General features: G+C 25.3%; 1 long non-coding RNA gene across 1 annotated transcript; it reads left to right on the top strand.

The window, feature by feature from the left end:
- The first annotated feature begins 9,506 nt into the window (after positions 1 to 9,506).
- On the top strand, positions 9,507 to 26,345 carry LOC136074750 (uncharacterized). The gene is made up of 5 exons (XR_010635391.1): positions 9,507 to 9,680; positions 14,383 to 14,442; positions 21,798 to 21,869; positions 22,437 to 22,693; positions 25,638 to 26,345. It is a non-coding gene; the product is annotated as an uncharacterized LOC136074750 (long non-coding RNA).
- The last annotated feature ends 547 nt before the right edge of the window (positions 26,346 to 26,892 follow it).

Below are 26,892 nucleotides of genomic sequence, written 5' to 3'. Positions count from 1 at the left end.
AGTCATTTATGCTTGCATGATGGATTGGATTCAGGTTTTATTTCTGATATAGGAGTTGCCATTCTTTTCTTTTTTGTTATTGATTTTTTTAATTTTTTTATTTAGTTTGCTGACTTTGATCTTAACTTTGTCTTCCAGTGTTTGATTTACACAGTTAAATGTTTTATTCAATGTTATTTATATTATATATAATAATTCTACGCATAGCGTCATGTATAATAACAAAGTTCTTAACTCAGCTTTCTTCTCTTCATAACTAACTTACAAAAACATAAACACAAAGTCCTTATCAGTCATTAGCATAATGACCGTAATTATCTACAATACGTAACAACATATATGTAATCAAATATGGCGTGTTAAACACCCAGCATTGATCCTGGTCAAAATATTATTCTTGGTCTTATGCACAATGACCCTCTTTAGCAGACAGCAGTGTGACTTACAGCGTAATTATAGTTTTTCAATATATTGACTTAATTATTTGTTGATTTCCAGCTTACAAATTAATCAATAAATCAGAAAATGTAACGTAAATAAAAAACCACAAAAATTCTAAATCAATGATTTATAATTTTTTACATTAAACTTTCTGATTTAATGATTAATTTGTAACCTGGAATTTGTAATTTGTAATTGTAAATCAACAAATAATTAAGTCAATATATTGAAAAACTATAATTTACGCTGTAAGCCATATTGCTGATATTATGTTTTCAACCATTGATTTAATCAGAGATTAAAGACATAATATGAGACTATCAAACAAATAATTGCAACCCATAAATATGCTTCAAATAATACAATTTTTAATGTGTAGTACTTTAATGGATAGAATAACACAGGCAAGATGGAGCACAATCATTTCTAAATCAATTTATCTTATATCATATAAGATATATGATAAATCACCATAATGCCCATTTGCATCTCCACATCTAATCAGCATTTCATTTAATCTAACATTTTTATTAAACATTAACAAAAGTATTATTATTATTAATAATAAGAGTATTGTGTGGGTTAGGATTAGGATTGCAATCTGAAAAGTACATGCAAAATTTGTTTATATGTTGCTTATTAATCATTAATTATAGTAAATATTTATTAATCATTAATTATAGTAAATGTACAATTTTGTAAAAATTGTATAACATTTATCATAATATTATAATAGAACAGGAAATTTTTATGTAAAAAACACATAAACTTACGAAGATTTACGTTTTCCCTCGCCAGTATATTTAAATTTTTGACCACCATGGATACAACAATACTTGATGAAATAATATTTAATCTGAGGTGCCATCTCAGCAGCTTTCTAAGGAACAGATTTTCTAGCACTCTCGATAGTTCTGGCATCTCTTATCCACAACTTAGTAAAATTACTATCTTCATATTTCTTTATGCTTTCTCTTAAAACAACAAATGAAGAAAAAGAATCTAAGCAAGTAAACACAAAAGCCATTTTGACTATATTACATTATGTGAGTTTGTATTTATTACAAAAAAACTCAATTCCTTTTGACACATGAAATTCTTAACCAATGAAACGGACTTTTGGTAAGATAAGAATTTTTTTTTGCCTACCGACTTTCGGTAGGCTATCCACGGCGTTAAAATTTATAGTAAACCACCAAAATATACGAGAGGTGAATGTTAGCAATAGAGGTGGGTGTGGTGGCGATTGGTGTATCACACCCTAGGATCAAAAATGACTTGATTTTATAAATATTTATATCTTTACTATAATGAGTAAAAGTAGTACACAATATAAAATTATGTTATACAATCTTACGTATAAAAGTGGTGTTTCTATTACGAAGGGGCGTATGCCCACCACCTGCCTACCCCCACCCCCTCACCTCTCCACCCAACCTAAAAAAAAAAATTATTATTTTCAAAATTTGAACAATAAATTTAAAAAATAAATTAAAAAATTGGAAATAAATTAAAAAATAAATTCATACCAGACAACCACCAAATATGGGAGGTTAATGTAAAACTTACAGTAGATATGTTGATGATGTTTTAGTACTATAATATCAAAAAATGTTTCAATTCAAAATCATATTCCACTAGATTAAAAGATACATTAGTGGTGCATCCATGGTCATAAGAGAGTGGAGTATAAAGGAGGGCGTATCCAAATATGTCATAAGAAAGACATATGACATTACCAACTAGAACAGATGCAAGTGGCACTAAAATAAAAAATAAAATCTTGCATTTATTTTGTAATAACAATCATGTTGAAAGGTGTAGATTAAACCTTACCAACTTGTTTCGAAGATGATGGCACTAAAAAATAAAAATATAAAATACTATAGCATAGACTTATATGATAAAAAAATGTAATATGAAAAACTTTATATGAAAAAATTAAATAATATAGCACAACCTTAAAATAATTTAGAAATTAAAATCATATATGAAAATAAAAATATAAAAACCTTACCCATTATAACCGATAAAGTTGATACTAAAAAATAAAAAATGCAATACACAACATAACTGTATAATTATTTAATAATTGAAACCATAATTAAAATTATTTGTAATTAACAATATATATATACATACATACATACATACATATATATATATATATATATATATATATATATATATATATATATATATATATATATATATATATATATATATATATATATATATATATATATATAAACCTTACCAACAGTAACAGATGAAGATGATACTAAAAAATAAAAAGACAATACACAAAGCAACCTTACAATTATTTTATAATTAAAACTATACTGAAAAATAATAATATATAAAACTTGCCAACATTAATGGACGATGATGATACTAAAAAATAAAAAAACAATACACAACATAACCTCACAATTATTTAGCAATTATAATCATATTGAAAAGTAAGAATATATAAACCTTACCAGCAGGAATAGATGACAGTAACACTAAATATGAATTAAATGGCATAATATAAGTCTCCTTCCATTAATATATATATATATATATATATATATTATATATATATATATATATATATATATATATATATATATATATATATATATATATAAATTCTCTCACCAATTATCGAAATAAGGTTTGCTAAAGATAAAGAAAATAAATTAAAATTGTTGGAATGTGAATGGAATATATTTCAACTTTAAAATACACTTGTTTTGAGTTATAATATCTATATAATGATGTATTAACAAAGTATACACTTTGAAATATTGAAACCTACAAAACTTACATATTTGTTTGCCATATTCACCTAAATACCAATTTTAAATTAAAACATTTACTTGAAGTTTATATTTGTAATGATGTATCAATTAGTTATATGTTGAAAAATGTAGAAATTTATGAAACTTACGTATCTGCTGGCTGTACTCACCTAAATACCAATTTTAAATCAAAACGTTTATTTGAAGCTAACAAGGAATACTAACACAGCATACAAATACTTTTAAATGATATAGTAACTAAAACAATTTAAACTAAACTTACTGATTGTTTGTTCTAATTTTCTACAGAAAAAAAAAGTGACTTAATAAAATGTAAGAATTAGGTATACAAAAATACAACTAACAACAATCTACATAGGCATAATAAAGAACTGTATTTGAAAACTAAGAGTAAATGACTAAATACTAAATTAATTTATATAATAGGGATATAACTGACTGATCCTCTGTAAAGCAAGTTCATCTAAACAAATTAAATTAACTTTATTTTTACAAAGTAATATAAAAATTTGCATATAGTAAGTCATTTGTATATATATATATATATATATATATATATATATATATATATATATATATATATATATATATATATAATAAAAATAACTACTGAGCTATTGAAAAAAGAAAGTAACTAACTGATGTTGTTGGCTGACGCCATTTCACAACTTAGAGCATCTAAAACAGCTAAAGAAATATTATATAATAATATATATTACAAAAGAAATGTTATATATAAAAAAATATATATATATACAAATAATCAATGGACCCCTCTGTCTCCCGCGCTAACAACAGTGAAAATGTGAATTAGGTAACAAAAGTGAAGCAAGAAATAGGGTGACTGCTACATAATATTTTTCAACAAAATTTGGCAGGTGCATAGATAAATGAATAACTTAAAAATAAAAATTGAATAGATAAATATAGACTATATCCTGGACATTAATTTCACCACAGAAGTACAACTAAAACTTTGACATAAATAAACTCGGTAATATATCAATTGAGTATAATTAAAACCAAATTAATAATAAGCTTCAACTATTCATCTTTCTAAAAATACTCTATGTTGATAACGAATGCTAAAAAATTATTTCAGAAAGACTTCCTCAAGCACGCTAACTTTGAAGAGACTGCGAAAATCGTGGCACAAATTTTAGCACAAAATTCGGTTCCGTAAAACGCAATTGTCACGTACCTAATATATATATATATATATATATATATATATATATATATATATATATATATATATATATATATATATATATATATATATTATATATATAATATATATATATATATATATACTTATTTTTATTTATATATGTATATATATATATACATAAAAAATATATATATATACATATATATATATATATATATATATATATATATATATATATATATATATATATTTATATATATATATTTTATATATATAAATATATATGCATATATTATATATATATATATATATATATATATATATATATAATATATATATATATATATATATATGCATATGTATATATACATAATATATATATATATATATATATATATATATATATATGCATATATATATAATAGTAATAATAGTATATGAGTTGCAAATAGGATATAGATCCTATTAAAGTCATATAATGACTATAGGCAACTATCAATTGAACTGTCAAGCATTTGTTTAAATTCGTTAGTCGAGGAACAGTTAACTGTTGCATCATTGAGTGCATTCCAATGCTTAGCAACATGATTACTAAAAAAATAATATCGTGGATCTCAATTTCTGTTAAATTCGCGTACAAACTGTTCTCGTTGACCACATCGAGCTGGACGTATAATTGGTTCATTGTGCCAATTAATGATGGTAAGACCTTTTTCAGTTTTAAACTTTTGAATCAAGTCACCTCTTATTCTACGATCCTCCAGTTTTTGAATTTGAAATAAGATACATCTATCTGTGTAACAAAGATGTTTGCATATAGTTGGGACTTTTGTGGATCGTCTTTGAATTTTCTCAATAATCTTTATATCTTTCATTAAATAAGGTGACCAAGCACTGATTGCATATTCCAGGTTAGGTCTGACATATGTTTTGTATAACTTAGTCCATAACATTAAATCCCTTGATATAAATGTTTTTTTTAACATATTAAGCATTCTGTTAGCTTTATTACTAGCATGAATAACTTGATTAAAATATTTAGCATTACTTGAAACAAATATACAAAGATCTTTTTCTAGATCTGATTTTTCTAAATCGTAATTTAAATAGTTGGTTGTATCTTGAAGTGAATAGTTTGAGCGTGGGTTGTTACTTCCCATATGCATAACTTTACATTTTTCTAGGTTCAGCTTCATCAACCAAACTTTTGTCCATTCAGTGATATTATTTAAATCAGTTTGAATGTCAGTGGTATCATTAAGAATATTTTTTACTCGTAGCTCATTCATTAGTTTCGAATCATCTGCATATAGTTTACTGACACATTTTAAATTGTCTGGCAAGTCATTGATGTAAATTATAAAAAGTATTGGGCCTAAAACTGAGCCTTGTGGGACACCGCTAGTAACGTGAGCCCAATCAGATATGTGTTCTCCCAGTACAACTCTCTGTTTTCTATTAGTGAGAAAGTCTTCAATCCAATCAAGAAGGTCTACAACTATTCCATAAGCTTTAAGCTTGATGAATAATAATTTGTGAGAGATTGTGTCAAAAGCTTTTGAAAAGTCCAGATATACCACATCTACTGCATTTTTGTTAGCTAAGCATTTTGTAATATAATCATTGGATTCTAATAAGTTTGTAACACATGCTTTATTCTTTACAAAACCATGTTGAGATTGAGATATTAAATTTAGTTTTGAGAGATGATTTACAATGTCATTGGTTACTAAGCTTTCCATTAATTTACATGGAATAGATGTAAGAGAAACTGGTCTATAATTAATATATATATATATATATATATATATATATATATATATATATATATATAAATATATATATTTCTGTGTGTATATATATAATATATATATATGTACATATATATATATATATATATATATATAATATATATACATATATATATATATATATATATATATATATATACGTTTAATATGGCCTCAGGGTGATTTTGGTGTTGCATTGCTTTGCAAAGTAATGTTGAGATAGTTTAAAAATGTATATCCACTGATTTTGACCTTTACATTGAATTTCTCCTGTTATGAACAATGAATCTATGTTGAATTTTATTAAAGAAAGGTTTTGTTGAGTTGAATTAGTTTCATAAAAAAATTTCACTCATGATTATGTGTTCAGCTTCTCCTTCTCCTCTTCCATTTTTCATCTCCCTGTTTGTTAGTTTGATAAAATTTTCTTTTGGCCTTTTTTGGCATGACGCAATATTGTCAGTATTAGTGTGAGCTGAAGCTGTAGTGTAGAAAAAGAGCTATAAACATTCTGGCTTGTAATTCAATAAACTTTACATGTTCTAATTTTAACCTCAATTTCATTAAAAAATAAAGAAGTGATCATTCAACATTTTCTTTTGTTTTGAGTTCATTTGTCCTGACAAATTAAAATGAGGGATGGGAGTGTTGAAGCTGGTTTTGTTACTCTCCCTAGTTCTACTGTGGTATCTCAATCATTTATCCTTGTTATGTGTAAAGAAAGAAACATAGGTTAGTGTTTGAAATTCTGCTCTAATTTGGTGTTTGAGTGCTCCATATCTTTAAGTTTGGGCTTTAAACTAAAGCTTTCTTTTGTTCAACAGTTGTTTTCTTTAAGAGTTTCTGAAGTATTTTTAGGTTGTTGTAGTTTCGTAGTTGTTGTGTAAGAAAGTTATAAATTTAGATTTGGGGATAAAAGAAAGCATTTTGTAGATATTTCAAGGTTGGCTCTTTGTATTAGGTGACTTGAAGTTCTTTCTTTCAACCCCTTATCACTAATTAAAACTTAATGATAAAACAGGGTTTGAGTAAAACTTCAGGTGATGAGGAACATCTCAGAAAATTAAACATTGATACATTAATCACTTTGGCTAGGGTTACTTCCTGTTATTTTCATGACAAATTTCATCTGTCAACCACATACATCTTTGCTTAAAAAGCAATTTTGTAGCTACTACATAATTGTAACAGCTTCATCTATTTCAATTTAGCTTCTTCAAGGTGAATTGCAATAGAATAAACATAGTGTTTTGTTTTTTTAATACTTTGGTTGATTGCTGTCTTGGCTTTACCTGATACTGTAGTCTATCATTCTAGTTCACCCAACAGAAACCAAGACGAACTTCAAGTGGGTGGAGTTGTTCTTAGTTTGAGATTGAAGTTTTCATGTGTCTGTTTCAACCATTCTGGAATCCAATGATAAGGTTAGTGGTTTTTGTTCATTTAAAGATTCTTCTCTTTCTTCCTGGTCTATTCTGCACGTGAAAATTTTCTTCTGCTGTAGTTTCACGATTTTGTAAGCCTATGATGTTGATACAAATGTAAAGTGTCATTTTTTATTTATATTTCCTATTTTATTAAAGCTTTTTTGATTTTTTGAAATTATTTTGCAAAGTTCATTAAGTGGTCTGAAGAGTTCCACATTATCATTTTTACATACATTTAAAGCTATCTGATTTTGAATATTTGTGTTTGGTTTTGTGTTTTTTATTATTTTTGTTTGTGTCTGTTTGTTTGTAGCTTATTTCTTCATTATTTCTTGAAGTTTATTTTAATTTTTCATTGATCTTTTCTGTATAAAATTTGGACAGTGAGTTATGCGAAGTATGAATTTGGATAATTCATTCTAGTGCTTTTTGAATCACTGATCCTTGCTGTTGATGCCAGACGATAGTATTTTATTTTGGGATTTTTGGCATCAAATGTCAAAGGTTTTGGTGCCTGTCCTGTTTATCTCAGCTTTATTTTGGTTTTAAATGTTTTATTGACAGTTTCACATTTCCTGGCTATATCTCATTGTACTGTGCATCCAACTTTGATCCTCTGGGCTTTGTAAGACAACAGATAATACATTTTAATCCTTAAAAAATACATTTAAATAATAAGAGACCCATTGATTAAAAAAACCTGACATCAAGGTATTTTGTAAAACTATTTGGTTTTTTTAATTTATCATTAACCCCTAATTTATTCATTTCTCTTATATTAATTTTAGCTTCAGCAGCTCATAAGAACCAACAACCATGATATTTAACAGTAATAAAAGTTTTGGTTTTTGGATTAATGCCTTTAGCAAATTTTTTGAAAAGATTGAGATTAAGACTTCAGAGCATTAATAAAAGACTACAGTTGGTTCTGACTGAAACCTCTTCATATATTGACAATTCTATAAAGAAAGTTAAGGCATTTGGCTACTAATTTTTTTACTTCTAATGTTTTATGTCCTGGTTAATTTGTAAATGTTCTATGTAAACATAAATATTTGTATGCATTTGGTTTTGTACACAAAGCTGCAGCAGTTATTCAAAAGACAAATAAAATTCATTGAGGTACACAGAAGTTTAATAAATAATTTCAAACATATATGATTCTGCAAGGGTAGTATGTGAACACTGTGCTTTAGAAAAGAAATAATTTAAATTTCACAAAGCTTCCTGAGGCCTACACACATAAAGCAGCTATAAAGAAAGATTCCCTTTGAAAGCTTTGTATGTCTTCATAAAGCCTTTAACATCTATCATTTTTTGCAACTGAATATTGTTTCTGTGGTCAAATTTTCATTTACATAAAAAATACATAGTTTTTAAATAAAAAATAAGAATATACTAATAAAATCTGTAATACAAAACAAATTTTTAAAATATTGACAATTTAAAAAATATATTTAAAACATTTATATTAGTAAACAAATAATAATAGTTTAAAAGATTTACACCTTTGCAGATGTGGCTCTGAGAATGAGCCATAGTATTAATATAATAGTTCGTTTGATAAAATATTTTTTTGTTTTACGGACATACACAAACATTTATGTTCTCAAAGTGACTAAAAAATCTGGCCAGTTTTTTGCAACTTAATATCATTTCTGTGGTCAGTATATAAGAGCAATTGCTCCCGCTTCCCGACCATTTTTAACACTTTATCTAACCTTTACAGTTTTTTTTGTTATTAAAACTTTCCTATTCTTTTGGAAATTAAAATTTAATTAAAATTTTTTAAGTTCAAAAATTGAATAAAGAATCTTTGTAAGAAAACCTTTGTGAAAATTGGACACTTTTGTGACCTTAAAGCATAAAGCTATTGAAATAAACACTTTATTTTATGTTTTAGTTGGAGTCGTAATGGTAAAAAGATTTTAAAATCTTCAACTGATTGGAATGTTGGGTTATGGGATGTCTTGTCAGGTGATTGTGAAGTGCGTTATTGCTTTCCGTTGGCTGTTCAAAAAGTACAATTTCATCCACGTGACAAGTAAGGTTTTTAACCATTTTCAATTTTTAAACTCTTGCATTTTGTTATAATTGTTATAATTTAGTTTTTTAAAACATTATCAATTCTATAAACTTTGACTAGTACTTTTTTTTGGAAAAAAAACTCATTTAAACCAAACTAAAATAAACCAAGTGATTCGTTATTTCAAACTAAAATAAACCAATCGTTATTTGTTAAAATAAAATAAACCAATCGTTATTCATTAAATTAAAATAAACCAATCATTATTCGTTTAACTAAAATAAACCAATCAGATTTGTTATTTTTTTGTTATAACTAATAATCTTTTTAGTTTTAAAATAATTGAAAAATTTGTTTAAAATTTAAAAAAAAAGTTTTTGTGAAAATTTTTCTTTTTCTTTTTAATAAACCATTTTTTATCAGAATTGTTTTGTTTAAAACTAAAACAATCCATTTATTTAACTGTTAAATATAAAAATTTACAATAATATTTTATAAGCTCATATAAATAAGGTTAGGTGTCACTCATATCGTTAAAAACTAGTCAATGGAACAACACCCAGGGTTGCCACCAAATCAGGGAAATCAGGGAAATTCAGGGAAATTTAGATACAATCAGGGAAAATCAGGGGGAAATAGTTGATTTAGGAAGAAATCAGGGAAAATCAGGGAACTTTTTAATTTTTCTTTAATGTTTTGAAATGTTTTCTAATAAAAATTTTCCTTTTCCAGCGTACCAGGGTTAATGTTTAACATGTTTAAAGAAAATTAATCACATTGTGTTTACATTTGCTCTTTTTTTAGAATAGTACAATATTTTAAAATTTAAAATGGCAACGTATTTCAAAGAAGAATGGTTAACTGATCCTTTGTTTGAAAAATGGCTGGTAATAGGCAGAGATAAAAAGTCAGCCAAGTGCAAAATATGCCAAGTTGAATTTAATTTGTCAAATATGGGCAGAAGAGCTGTGATAAGTCACATGGATAGCAAAAAACATGCACAGAAATCAAAACCAGTATCTTGCTTCTTCATGCCTGCACAGTCTACATCTAAAAAGCAAGGAATTCTCATAGTAGATCAATGTGATAAAAGTTGTGCAGAAATCTATTCTGTTTTAAATGCAGTACAAAATAATTTCTCATTGAATTCGTGCAATGAAAATGGCCTACTTTATCAGAAAATGTTCCCTGACAACAATACTGCTAAATCTTATGAAATGGGTAGAACAAAACTTGGTTATATAATTAATTTTGGTCTTGGGCCTTATTTTCACAGACTTCTAACTGAAAATATAAAGAAATCTCCTTATTATACTGTTTCATTTGATGAAAGCCTGAACGATTCTTTCCAAAATTGTCAATTAGATCTAAATATTCGGTTTTGGAATAGCGATCTAAATCATGTTGAATCCAGATACTTTGACTCTAAATTTTTAGGTCATCCCACAGCAAAAAATTTACTTGAAAGTATTACTACGTCTTAGTCAACGATTAATAGCATAAATCTGACTCAACTAAGTATGGATGGTCCAAATGTGAACTTGTCCCTTCTTAATCTTCTTGAAAAGCAGCGTGATCAACAAGAGCTACCTAAACTTCTTAACGTTGGGACTTGTAACCTTCATGTAATACATGGGGCTTTCAAATCAGGTTTTCAACCTGTTGAATGGAATATAGGAAAGTTAATGCAAGCATCATACAAACTTTTTCATGATTCTCCAGCTAGAAGAGCTGATTATGTAACTGTTACTGAATGTGAGAGTTTTCCTTATGCATTTTGCTCAACACGCTGGGTTGAAGACCAAAAAGTTGCAAATTAAACTTTGTTTAATTTGGGAGAATGTTAAAAAAATAATCAAGTATTGGGAGACTCTTCCTAAAAGTAAGCAACCAAAATGCAAGAGCTATGAAACAGTTTTAGGGGGAACAAAAGATGAGTTAACTGTGACTAAATTGAAGTTTTTTTGTTACATTGCAAGTTTGTTGCAAAAAATCTTACTGAGATATCAAACCGATGCCCCAATGATTCCCTTTCTTTTTGAAGATTTGTTCTCAACTGTTAAAAGTTTGATGGGTTTGATTATAAAACAAGATATCCTTAGCAGCATCGTCAATGGCAGACAACTTCAAAAATTTGATTTCACTAAAAAGGAAAACTTTCTGCCATTAAAATTAATGACAGTTGGATTTGCTGCAGAGCATGACATAATCGCATTGAGGAGAAAGGATGCGTTATCTCAGGATGTCATCAACAGATTCATGAAAGATTGCCGTCTCATTATCATTGGAATCCTGGAAAAAATATTCGAAAGAAGTTTGAATCGATTTTCTTTTCTGGAAGCAACTGGTTGCATCAGTCCAGTGTCAATTCTTTTTAAACAAAAAGCTGATCTTCTTCATCAGATGAAATCCGTACTACATCTAATTCTTTCTTGCTCACATATTACTTCAAATGAATGTGATCAGGCTTTCATACAATTTTCAAAGTTAGAGGAAAGTTCAGCTACTCTTTTACCCGCATTTAAAAATTTTCACACTGGAAATCGTTTAGACAAGTTTTATTTCGAAACCATTAAAGTTGGTGTAGATTACAAAGTTTTATCAAAAGTTTTGATATTTGTTTTTACGTTATGTCATGGGCAAGCATCAATTTAGAGAGGTTTCAGTGTTAACAGTAATATACTCAGCGAAAACATGAAAGAAAAGTCACTTATATCTCCTCGCACTATCAAGGATTTTATGGTATCAAACAAATTAAGTGCTCACGAAATAGAAATAAACAATGAAATGATAAAGGCTGTTCGTAGTGCCTCGTTACAATATAAAAACTATTTGGAGGAAAATAAAAAATTTCAAGCAAAAGAAAAAGAAAATAGCGTGATAATGCTTTTAGATCAGGAAATATTGGGACTTGAGGAAAAGCAAAAAGTATTGAACGAAGTATGTAAAACGTACAATGAGGAATTTATTACATTTACCAAGGAAGCTGGCAAACAGCAGGATATGTCTCAAATGAAACTACTTCTTACAAAAGGTAATGATCGTAAGCGAAAAAGTGAGGAACACGAAAAAGAAATAAAGATGCTTGAAGAGGCTTTAGTAATATTGCATAAGAAAAAAAAAGATGTAAATAACAAATAATTATATTTTTCTAACATAAAATTGTTTGATCTTTATTTCAAACATTTCAGTATTTAGCAATATTACTTTTTTAGTTTACTCATTTAGTTTTTGTTAGTCTTTTTTAATTAATTATTATAACTTGTGTTTATTTACTCTTGAATTTTTAATACATTGCTCGTTATTAAAAACATTTCCAATCTTAATTGTTATTTTTTTTTTAATCTCGTTATCTTGTAACCTAAGTCTGACAGATTTTCAATGCCCATTGAACATATCCGTTTTAAATATACCCTGATTAAGCCCTTGGTGGGAGGGCCATAAGATAGGTCACAAAATCTTGATAAGTCAAACATTTTCAAAAACCTGGTGAGCTCAGCCTAATTCGGACATTCTCTTAGTTATTTCTCTAAAACAATTGGAGCATTTTCCTATATTGGACAAATGGGTATATATATATATATATATATATATATATATATATATATATATATATATATATATATATCTAGATATATATATATATATATATATATATATATATATATATATATATATATCCCTTCATAGTTCAAGTTAACGGGATTCTGCTGTAGTTTTTACATTTTTTTTAAAGAATAATTTTATGTGTTGATTGAAGTATTTGATTATTTATTTTAATTTTGAAACAAATTGATTGGTTCATTACTCATTGGGGGATTATAATATCTGTTAAAAACGCTCTGGGGTTAATGGAGAAGTTTTAATGTTAAGTTTAGGTCTTTGAATGCTGGAAATATCAGGGGAAAGTAAGCAAAATTTAAGGGTCAGAATCAGAAAAATTCAGGGAGAAAAAAGCAAAATTTTAGCGAAAAATCAGGGAAAATCAGGGAGAAAAAAGCAAAATTTTAGCGAAAAAATCAGGGAAAATCAGGGCATTTTGTTTTTAAATAACGGTGGCAACCCTGAACACCTAAAAAAAACAAAAACAAAATAAACAAAAAAAAAAAACTATAAATAAAATATAGAAAGATTTTAAAATAAGGTTAAGAGGAAAAAAAAAATAAAAAACAATAAATAAAAAAAAGGAAAGAAAGGAAAATAAAGCACTAACAAATGAATATAATATTAATAATCACAATAATAATACAATAAAAATAATAAAAACAATTAAAAAAAAAAATTGTATTTTGCCAATTTCATGTATTTATAATTTTGATTTGGAAATGCTAATTACATGACTTTTTAATTGAGTTTGTGTTTAGGAATTTAGAACTAATTTACTTTTAATTGTTCTTGATCAAATGTATTAGATGCCTGATTACTGTATGTACTACTTCAGTACTGCTTCTACTTCAGTACTACTACTACTTGGTACTTAAGTACTACTAGGTCGCTCTTTTTATGTACTTACTAGATTCTATGGAATCTTATTTCAAAATATTCTTAAAATATATTTTAAAAGTCTCAGTATAATTACCACTAAATGTTTTGATATTATGAATTTGTATTTTAAAAGTAATTTTTTAAAAATAAACTACAATCTTGCCTACAAACAAATTATTGCAAAGATTTTGCAAACAAATTAAATTCATACACAATAAATAATTTTGATTTTCAGTTCAGGTAATCAAAACTTCAACCAATTTTGTCTAAGAAAATACATTCATCTTCAAAAAAGGTTTGTTTATGAATTATTTCTCTATTGTTAAGTACACTTTATAATCTTTCTGATATTTTTTTATTTTTTTCTATTAAAAAAATTTTAATTTCAACTTTTTTTAGATTTTTAATTTCATTTAAAATTTTTCAAGTTAGTCAATAAAAATTCATTTTCTTTTTTAAGTTTCATTTTTGTAAGTGAAAATTGCAGGTGCAAATTTCTTTTTTATTGTTGTTTTTCCTACTTGAAATCACTGTTAAAATGTTTTGAAAATGGTGTCATTAATGCTTGCTTGTAAGTTTTAATTGTCAGGTGATGATATCTGAACATATTTTAATTGAAATCAGTTAAGATCATTTCTGTAAAAAATGTTTTCAAAGTTTAAAAATATAAATTAATTTTTCTATTAATAAATCCTTTTTAGGATTTAGGGCTTTTTTGTATTTAAGACTATGGTATTTATTTATTATAATTTAAATGTTTAAATATCTTAAGATGTCTTTCAAGCAGTTTGAAAAGTTATTTAAATTATATTATTAATTATATTAATTATTATATTAAATTAATTAAATTTTATTAAATTTTTAAAACCACTGTAAACTGCTACAAAAGTTTGAACAACAGTTAAATAACAGTTAACAAAAGAATAATCTGCATACAGAAGAAATCCAAAAAAGATTCAAAAAGGAATTAACAAAAGAATGTCCATTAAGAATTCTTAATAGAATAGTCACTGTATGGAGTCGTCTTCCTCCATCTTTTGTACTATCTGTATCAGTGAAAGTATTCTAAAAATGATTAGATGAATATATTAAAAGCAAACATAGAGTCACCAGCTTATTACACACTCTCTGTTTTTTTTGTTTTTTTTTAACATCACCTCCAGCAATCCTGCGAGCAACCACTTTTTGTGTTAGAAGTTGCTGGAAGACAAAAGATGAAGTTAATAATTTAGCATTATGTTTAACATTATGAACATTTGAATTTTTGTTATAAATTATTTTAATTGTTATTTTGTTAAGTTTCTGCAATAAATAGTTATTGTTTAAATAATAATTTCAAATAAATTAGAAGTATTAAAATAATTTAGAATGAATTGAATCTAAAAGCTAAATGAATTGAAACCTAAAAAAAGAATATTTTTTTTACAATTAATTCAAAGTTTTTTTTAAACAATTTTGTTTGAAAAATTCATTGTTTTAATACATCAGTTGTTAAAGTAGTTATCCATTTTTTATCCATTCCAAATCCATTCTTGGTACCAGCAATTTTTATCCATTCATGGTACCAGCAATTTTTGCTATTAAGTTTCTACATGCTGGAGTAATTACTTTATAAGAAATTTAGTCAACTCAAAAATCTAAAGTAAACTAATAACTATCTTATTTGAAAAGTTCGAAAAGTTAACATAAACAAAATGCTTTAAAGACACCATTTTTTAAAGACACCATTTTAAAGACACCTTTTTTTTATATATATTTATTAAAGACACCACTTTTTATTTACAAAGTAATGTATCATTAATAAAAATAAGTAAACATAAACAAAAGAAAAACACTCCAGCAGAAGTTTATTTTCCTGCATTAAATAAAAATTTTCAAGCTAAAATGATGATTTTTTTTAACTAAAAAACAAAAGTTACCAAAAAAAAGATTTTTTTTTTTTTGTCAACTAAACCCAAGTTTTGTTATCTAAACCCTAAGAAGTTAGAACATTTAAATCCATGTTTTTTATAAATGTTTTATTTACATAAGCGAAACATGTCTAAAAAGTTTTATTTGTGGCAGATACCTTGCTTGGTAATTAAGAAATTCCGAGTTTGCTCCTCACCACGTGCCTGGTACCACACTTAACTTGTTTCTCCTCCATGACTGTAGTGGCCTTTATGGCCTTCAGGAGGTGAATTAACAAAATTAGAAAAAAAAGAAAATTCCATTGACACCAGCAATGTAAAAATGCAAAAACTTACTGTAGAAATGTATTGTTAGATGGGTGATCATTACAAGAATATTACTAACACCAAGACTATAATCAAAAAGACATAGCAGAGGAAAAAAAAATCAAAAAGACATAGCAAGTGAAGAGTGTAAAATCTGTATAGTAAACAAACTTATACATGGAGAGAAAATATCTACAATGCCAATTTTTAAACAGGATAGACCAATTTGTAGAAAGACCAGTTTAGAGTATGTATCCATTGGGTATTAGTTGCCAAAGTACTACTACATTTGACAAAAACTTCAAGGGTTTTAATAAAAACATAAACACCAAGTAAGAGCAAATACTAACCTCAAAATGAAGACTGTCATGAAAAGGCAAAATCAAGAAGTAAAGAACTTAATAACTGCTCTTGATAAATATTTTAATTGAAAGTTTCTACAAATTATTAGTGTTATAAACATATATTATTTAAGGACTTTTTTATGTATGCAATACGCAAAGACCTAATTTCTTTGCTATTATTTATTGTTATCCTAAGTTCTTTGCTGATTACTGTTTGTTTTGTTTTTTTTCATCCTCTGATTTTCATTATTTTCTTGCTTATTCCTATTCATTGTTGTTTCAATGAAATACTTATTTATTCATTTTTTTATTTAAAAGGTCAATTTCAATAATACCATGTGTTTAAAAAAAGAATTTTGATTCATATTGTAAAAGCTCGATAAAAAAAAGTTATAAAAAAAGTTGGTCAGATTCTTTTAGTGAAGCTTAATGGATAACAATAGCGTAATAAAAGTGTATAGCAAAATAGTTACAAGTCATGTGAAACAATTTACGTTTGTAATTTTGAGTTTTAAAGACTAAAGTATTAAACAGCTTTAGTATTAAACATTTTGCAAAACCCATGCAAGGGTAAAAAAATTATATATCTAATGTATATAACTCATTCAATGTAATATTTGTTAATGTTATATATTATTATATTACAACTACTATTTTGTTAATATATAGTTTTATTTTTATGATATAATTTTTTTTAATTTGTGGTAAACAAATTAAATTTTGACCATTTAGGGTTTGGGGATTTTGAATATGAAATCTTGAAGTTTTTAACATTTCACGGATAGCATTTAAGCGGTTTTGACATAAAAATTGATTTTTTTTTTAATTAATTTTTTAATTTTTTCCATAATAAGTTCATGGTTTGCCCAATAAAACATCCACCTGTATTAATTGTAGTTGATGGAAAACAACATATTCTTCCTGTTGGAGTAAAGATATACTGCTGTTTTTGTTTCTACTAATAAAGTTTGACAAATAAAACCTGTTTGTTTGCATATATATATATATATATATATATATATATATATATATATATATATATATATATATATATATATATATATATATATATATATATATATATATATATATATATATATATATAAATATATATATATATACATATATATATATATATTTTCCTTTGTTATTCACCTCCTCAAGGCCGAGAAGGCTACTACAGAGGAGGAGGCTACTTAATAGTGATTATCACCCTCTCAACTTTATAAATCCAAAACACGAACCTTGACGAACAAGGCCGCTGCGTGGAAAAACAAGTTGAGCGCGGTACTACCAAGGACGTGGTGGGGATTGAACTCGGAACCTCTCGCTTATGAAGCGATATATATATATATATATATATATATATATATATATATATATATATATATATATATATATATATATATATATATATATATATATATATATATATATATATATAAAAGAATTCTCTCTCTCTCTCTCTCTCTCCCTCTCTCGCTTCCTCTCTCTCTCTGTATCTCTATATACATATATGTAGAGAGAGAAGAAGAAATTTATATTGTATCAAGTCACTTAAACTTAAAAAAACTTGTTGCACACATTGTGTAGCTGACCGAAGAACCCTACATATATATATATATATATATATATATATATATTTAGAGTTCTTCGGTCAGCTACACAATGTGTGCAACAAGTTTTTTTAAGTTTAATTGACTTGATACAATATAAATTTCTTTTTCTCTCTCTACATATATGTATATAGAGACAGAGAGGAAGAGAATTCTTATATATATATATATATATATATATATATATATATATATATATATATATATATATATATATATATATATATATATATATATATATATATGTAGAGTTCTATGGTCAGCTACATAAATTTTGCAACAAGTTTTTTTTACATTCAGTTAACTTAATATAATATAAATTTTTTCTTTTTTTTTCTTTATATGCTATTTATCATTTGTTATTGTTAATTGTATTTGTCATATATATTGTAACGTGCAAAAGAGTTTGTTTTTTTTAATTTAAAATTTGAATCAATTTGTCTCTTAAATAATCATTTATATTTTCATAAAAATGTTTTTTTCTTCATTAACAGTTATTTCGTCCAAGTTTTATTTATCAAACTTTTTAAATATAATAATAATTACAGGTCAAAAAAAAGTTTTTTAAAAACCATGGAGTTAGCTACGCAACTATCAGCTACGCCACATGCAAATTTTTATTATAATTTAGATTAAAACATAAAACAAATTTCATACTATATTTATAGCTTTTATTTAGGAATGATAAAAATTGTTTCTACAGTTTATAAAGGTCATTTTTAAGATACCTGGTCACTTTTAAACTGTCTAGACACTAAATGTAAATTTATAAGTTTTTATTTCTTTGTTTTCATGCAATTGCCCGATGAAAGCTTCTAAAACTTGAAAGTAATGGCATTTACACAATTCTTTTATTTTTTTTTGTTTTCTTAAAAAAGGCGCTCAAACCAAGAGAGTTGTTTATTTCTAGCTTTTCTTTTTCATTCAGTAATATAACAGTAATTTTTATATTGTCCCCAGCGCAAGAAATTATAATTTTCTGTTAAAATATTTTTTCTGGCGACACGTTTTACAGTGGCTCCAATTCTATCCACAACTCCTTTTCCATGCATTGCAGCAAAAAAATACCAGTGCATTATAATTGTATGCTTTACTTCTAAAATTTTCATTGATGCTAAAATATATTTATTTTCAAATTGAGATGATGCCTTGTCACTGAAAATATGAACTTTTGAAATATTTTCTGATAGAAGCTATTTTATTTATCGATAATTTTATTTATTTTTAAAACAACAGATAATTTTGTATGATCGCTTGAATCAGAAACTAGCGCAAAAGATTTAATTTGATGATGCCAAACTGCACATACAAAAATAGAAATGTGATTTTGATCCAAATGAGCCGCTTGCGTTTCGTTTTGGCAAAAACAAGTATAATTTTCTACCCAGTCAGCTTAAATAACAGCCTTTTTAAATCTTTTTGAATCGCTGGTTCTATATTTAATTTAAATAAAGATGACTTTTGACATTACTATGAATAATAAACTTTGCATGCATTTCTTTAACATGTGATAATGAAACTGCAATTGTTCCTTCTTTGTTAACCTTTGCTTTTTTAATATACAATTTTGCTTGAGGTTTCTGCCACTGGTTTCACGAAGTGTTCAACTCAAATTGTTCGAACTGAAGTAATAATTTATCAAAAAGACTATAAGCCGTACATTCCTTGCAAATGGCATTTTTTGCAAATAAAATTTAGAATCATTAAGTTTCCCGTTTTAATTGCAGAAAGTACATCTGAACCCTGCGAAAGTGGTCTCATTTTAAGATTTAATTTAATATCTGTATGGTTTAGCTTAAACTCTTCGAAAGCTTCTTTTAGCGTTTATAACATATTTCAGATTTGAACACGCACCTTTCTGTCTCATATCATTACAGAAGTATAATCTGCTGTTCTGGGGTAAAGTTGACTAATTTCATAGTCGCAATAAAAAATTTTAATAAGCACAAATTCTTTCTCTCTGAAATTGTTTGTTAATTTTTAAATTGAGTAAGTTAATGGTTGAGTTTCATTGAGTACACAACACAGCAGTTCTTTTTTCTGAACAGGACTTTTGGGAAGAAAGCGATTCCATTTTTTCATATACCTTTCTTTAACTTGCATATTTGCATATGATTGGTGATTTGATTCTACAGATGAAGATACATCTTTTTGCAGCAGTCGAGATTTTCTCATTCTTTCAAGTTTTTGTTCTTTCAGCTGTAATCTTTCGAAAATCTTTTTTCCACCTTTGTCTTTGAAGTCTAGCATTTTCTTTAGCTTTGTATTTCTTTTCGTCATGATATCTACTCATGTAATTCTTTTAATTCAGTGCTTTTCTATTTTTTATCTTGATGGCTGTAATAAAAAAAGTAAACTGCAAATAAATTTTAAGTATAAAAGCAATTAAATTTTAAAATAATTTAAAAGTCGCCTTTTTTATTTTCATTAGATGCGCAAGCAACTGGTTCCTGGAATGATTCCATATTTTTAAATTGACTATATCACTATGTTTTGAAGTTTAAATAATTTCTAATTGAATATAAATGTTTTGCAAAATATTTAAAAATTAAATGTTGATGCTTTAAAATATTAAACCAGCTTTGTGGTTGACCCATTTACAACTAATTGCTAAAATTTTGGATTGTTACAAGGTATTAAAAAAAATGATGAAAGTTCAACACTTTTTTTTAAATCGAATTATACGCTTTTCCTCTTCTTTTAAAATCTATAAATAGCTTGTTCTATTTATTTTTTTATTCTTTCATTATTTTTTTAAGACATTAGAGAATATATACTAATTGTTAAAAGAAAAAAAATTCCTAATTGTGATTTTCTAAAAGGAGATTTATTTTCTTTACCGTGTGGAACTCTATATATATGTTTCTATAAAAACTCTTTATGAGATATAATATAAGCTTTTTTTTTCTTTTTTTTGATAGTTTAACATTTCTGGCTCTATAGGTTACTGCAATACTTTTTTTCTATTAAAAGACATGATAGAATAGTTTAAACAATTTTTAACAACTGGGTGCTTTTCCTAGCAGATTTGGACTGAGTATTTTTATTGTGATTCTACGACCACTAGAATGGTTACCATCCAAAGTTTGTGAGCTTTTTCTTCTCTTACTCAAGAGTTTTTTTTCTTTTTGATTAGTTTGACCAGGGCTAAAAAACCTCACTTACCCCAAGTATGTATAAATATATATAAATATATTCTTTTTTTTTTTTTCATCATTTGAAATTAAAATAGCTTGAACGTTTTAACATAAGAGTTGACATAATATCTGTAATATATATCTTTATGATGAACTATAATTTACTATAAAACAGTTAAATACCCCAAAAAAGATTTATTATATATACTTTTATTTTTTAATATCATTTTTATGAATCAATCTTTATTATAAATCAAATGTTACAATCTCGCTGCAAGTATATCAATCTGCTATACTGTTGTATTGATTCTATTCTAAATAAGTAGAATTGTTTTAGTGCGAACAAAATATTGAAGCTTCATTTGATAAAAGAGGAGATTACATATTTACTGGAAATGCAAAAGGAAAGGTATTTATATAAGTTTTAAAATGCTATTTATTATTTTTGAAAAATAAAAGAAACAAATTTAAGAGTATTATGTGTTATTTTGCAATTACTAAGTTCTCTACTTAGTTTATCATGGCTGTATTGCTATGTGAATCTTTGCTTTTTTTTTCAGAACTAGCTGTCTTTATCTGTATACAGGGATTATCTTTTTCCAGATATTTCCAGTATTCCGAATATTTCTCTTAAATTTTATTTTTTTCGGGTATCTAAATAGTTTTCTGGAAATACAAGTTAAAAATATCTTTATCATCAAATAGTTAAGTGTAAAGGTATTGTTCATCAAATACTCTATTCTCTATTTAGTTAGATTAAGCATTATTTGTACACGTACAACTATTTTTTTTGTTATTTGTACGCCTATATTTGATTTTTTGAAATTTACCGCACACCTAAAAATTTTACTGGGGCAGGTGTCCATTGTTTTAACATTTATAATTGATATTTAGGTACTTTTTAATTATAAAATGAGTTTTTTATTTATGTATTCAAATTCCTCACCTTGAGATTAACTAAGTCACTTATTTTTAGAATTCACATGTTTAAATACTTGGTTTTATAAGGAGAAATGTAAATTTAAAAATGGCGGAAAATGACAGAAACAATAATAGTAGCCAAAATTAAAACAACCATTACTCACGAACCGTTAGGAGTTAGACCTTGAAATTTTGGGATTTATCTTATTTTATAATGTACTAACTATGGTAAAAATATAAAGAAAATCCAAGAACATAGGGTTGCATTTAAAAAAAAAATTGGTTGTTTTGACGTGGAATTACTCTTATATAGTAAGAAATTTTTTATGAAATTATTTATAATATATAACTTTATATTCGCTTCATTTATAGGTATTACTAAAGTAACTGATAATAATTTACAAACTGTAAATTGTGTTTTTTAAAAAAACGCGTTTTTACACATTTTTTGTGGCTTTTAAATTATCTTAATGACGTCAGACAAAATTGTTATTTTTGTAAGCAAATCTATTTTTTAATTTTTTATTTTATTTATTTCACATCAATAAAACTATTAGTTTATGTTCTCCAACGAAATTATATAATTTATTATTTATTTCACATCAATTAAATTAATAGTTTATGTTCTCCAACGAAATTACATAATTTATTATTTGACATATTATCAAGCTTTTAACGTGATCTAAACCTTATGGTGAAGCCTCAAATACTTTCATTTCAAATATAATTAAACTAACTACTTTAAACGCTATAAATATACCATAATTAATGTAATAAAACTGAGTAAATAAATATACCATAGTTAATGTAATAAAACTGAGTAAATAAATATACCATAACTAATCTAATAAAACTGAGTAAGTAAATATACCATAATTAATGTAATAAAACTGAGTAAAATACATTTCAAAATATTTATTTCAGAAAATATAAAAAATCTTCGTGAGACCTGGAAAGGCATAATTAGATTAGATTTGGTTCAGTTAACTTATGTATGTTTAATTAATGTATGTTTTGTCAACTCTAAGCAATTTGGAGGTACATTATTGACATTTTCGACATTTATTAGACTATATATTTCATAAAAACGGTTGCGCTAGTTACGATATCATTCTATAAAGCTAAACGGTTGATTCAAAATTTTTTCGAATATGTGAAAAGATCTTTTGAAAGTTCGATCGTCGAGTTTTAAGTATATACAACTTAACGTTTTTTTTTTCTTAAAAAAGTTTTACGAACTCATAGCGTCACCATCGTTTATTAAAACATACACGGGTAACAAAACTTCCTAAAATTCGTAAGTAATTTATATATAGTAATATATATTCGTAAGTAAATTCTTCAGTTTTATATTCATTTATTTGTTTTTATTAAAAAGTTTTTTGTTTTAAAACTAAATTTATATATTTCTAAAACAATAACTTACGACGACTGTCTTTTGTATAGGATTGATGATAATAAGTATTTTTTTTGTTGCAACTTGAAAATATCGCTTTCACGAAATTGAAGTTTTGTATTTGTTAATTTGTTTTTTTGTTTTTTTAATGTATGAAAATATAATATGAGTTTCCCCTTGGAAATACGATAATTGAGTAAGAAGGAGTAAATTAAATATGTTGAAAAAGAAATCAACCTGCCTTCAAAACGCTAGTTGTGCAAAAAAAAAATGCATATTTATAAACCTTAAAAAATTCTTAAGCTAACACATCATCTCGCCACGAAAACTCTACACTGCAAAAAGTATGTTATTGTCGCGTGGAAAACATTGTTTTTACAAATTTTTTACTTTAAAAAATGTTTGCCATACTTTTGTATGCCAAAAACTAGTACATTATGATAAATGTATGTACGTATCTATGTCATACTACTTTTATAACATACTGAGGTATTATTCAATTGCATTTTCAACGGACTGTTTTTAATCGTTTCTTTTTTGTTCTATATATTTACAATATTTGCACAATACGATACTGTTTCTAATGTAAGTCGACAGTTCGTCTAAGTTAAATATTTTGGCATGAACCTGTGTTTCTTTTGCAAAAAGTTTCAGAAAAATATTGTTTTTATGAAACAGTTGTGAATGAGCAATTATTTTCTTGTTTACGTTAAAATGTTTGTTACATGGATTTATTTTTTACTTTTTAAAACAATATGTCATTTGATGCGATTTTATGCGTTTTAATAATAAATTTTACATTTAATCGATTATAGGTTTATCTAAGGTATGTTTGTTGCTTGTTTTAATATATTATATATATTACATTTTGTAGCTATGCTTTAATGATGAAATAATGTTGACTATGATGTGTAAAAGTCTCTTTATTATGAATCTTTCTAATTTCTTTGTATTTCACTATGGCAGCCTTTTTTCATAAGTCTTGCGTATTTCTGTTTAGACTTTAATCGCTCAGTATAAATCAAGAAACGCATTTTGTATCACATATTATATTTTATCTTATAAAATTTATAAAAATATATTATTTGGAAGACAGATAAAATGTGAAAATGCGGTTAATTTCAAAGGGTTAATTTGGTTAATAAAGTGCGAAATACTTTTCTAACCTTTTTTTCTGCACTTTATTCCCGCACTTAACCTGTTGAAAGTTTCAGTATTTTACGAATACAATATAATTCGCCCTTAAAGAAATAAATTCGTCAAAGTTTTTAATCAACATCGAAATCGAATGAACAAATATTCTTTTATCAAAATTTCTTTTAAAATTTGATTTATAAAAACTTGTTTAATAAAATGTTTTATGTTTTATTAAAACAACCGAACGACGAAATTTTCTTGGAATATATGAATAAAAGAAAGTATTTTTAAATTATATAAATGAATAATTTTTATTCATTTTATGTTTGTTATTTTAAATATATTTAATTTATAACTTATATTTAAATTATTTCGTTTTAAAAATGTGATAAAATATTTAAATTAACAAAATTTAAAAATTGTCTATATTTTTATAAGTTTTTTCAAAGTATTATTTTATTTAAAAGTTTCACTATTTTAATATTTTTATATATCATTTTAATTTAATATTTATTTGTGTATATAATATTATTATGTAAAATATAATCTATTTAATAAAAATAAAAAATTGTATATGATTTTTTATTCAATCATTAAATTCAAAAAAATTAATAAAATTAATTGTATGAATATGTAGAATATTATAATGTATATAATTTTTAATGTTATAATTTATTATTTTAATTTGTTTATTTTTATAATTAGTATTTAATTTTACTTTAGATCGTCTAAGTAAAAGTGGAAATAGAACCGATCACCATGATTTATTCGTTGAATGTTTTTATGAAAGTCAATCATCATTTACTGATGAAATAGAATCAATTGTTGATAAACAATGGATTATGATGTGGATTTCGATTGTCGATGGAAAAACTTCTTACTTAACTGCTTGCGAAAATTATTTCATAAATCATTACTTTCAATCTGGAAGAAAGTTATACCAGTTACAGGTTTATAAAAATATTTTAAGTGATGAAGAAAAAAAACTTTTAATACAATGTTCAACTAATGTTTGGGAAGTCTACTTTCATCGTCCAATTAATTTCGAAGGATGAAAACCGAAAGATAAGATTGAAAAGTTGATGTTATTTGATGACAAAGTTTATTTAATAACAAAAAAAGATTTTGAAGAGAATTTTCTTCCGTGGATTAATCTTTGTAAAGAATTCTGGCTTCACTTCATCTTCTTCACGACGACATTGATTTTATTAAAGAATTTTGTGAATGGAATCGTTCGAATGTCAAGATATTTTGGATCGATTACCGTGGAAAACGGTTTCGTAACCTCGATGAATTAAAAAACTTTACAACACGATAAAATACTTAATATTTTAAATATATTAAAAAAAAACAATAAATATAAATTAATAATGAAATATTTAATGTATTAATTTATAATAAATATGTTTTTAAATATACAAATTAATTTTACTAGTTTATTAGATTTATAAAAGTTTAAATTTTTATTAATAAAATATCATAAAATAATTCGTTTTCAAATATATTAATAGTTATAATTATAATATAAGTTAATAAATTATTAATTTATTAAATATAACTATTATTATGGTATATAAATTTTTATAATTTTTTTATTGTTATAATTATTTTTTATTGTTATTATTATTAATAATATTATACTTTTTAAATTACGGTACCTAATTTATTATCGTTTTTTTTTTATATTTTTATATTTTCAGTTTTTAATTATTATGTTATTAATGTATAATTTTTTAAATAATATTGTTTATAAATATTTGTTAAATATTTTATCTATACTTTTATTTTTTATTATGTTTAAGAATTTTTACTAAACATGCAAATTAATTTTTTGAATTTTGATATAATTTCTTTTCAAATTGTATCGTACCAAATTTAAGATAAAGTCATAATTTTTTGATTTGGTTAAATTTTGAAAAACTTTATTTTTATAATAAATATAAAAATTATTTTTTCATTAGATTTGCACTTTTTATAC

The sequence above is a fragment of the Hydra vulgaris genome, chromosome 01, assembly GCF_038396675.1.
Source record: "Hydra vulgaris chromosome 01, alternate assembly HydraT2T_AEP".
Classification (NCBI taxonomy): Eukaryota; Metazoa; Cnidaria; class Hydrozoa; order Anthoathecata; family Hydridae; genus Hydra; species Hydra vulgaris.
This window is presented reverse-complemented; position numbering and strand designations above follow the sequence as displayed.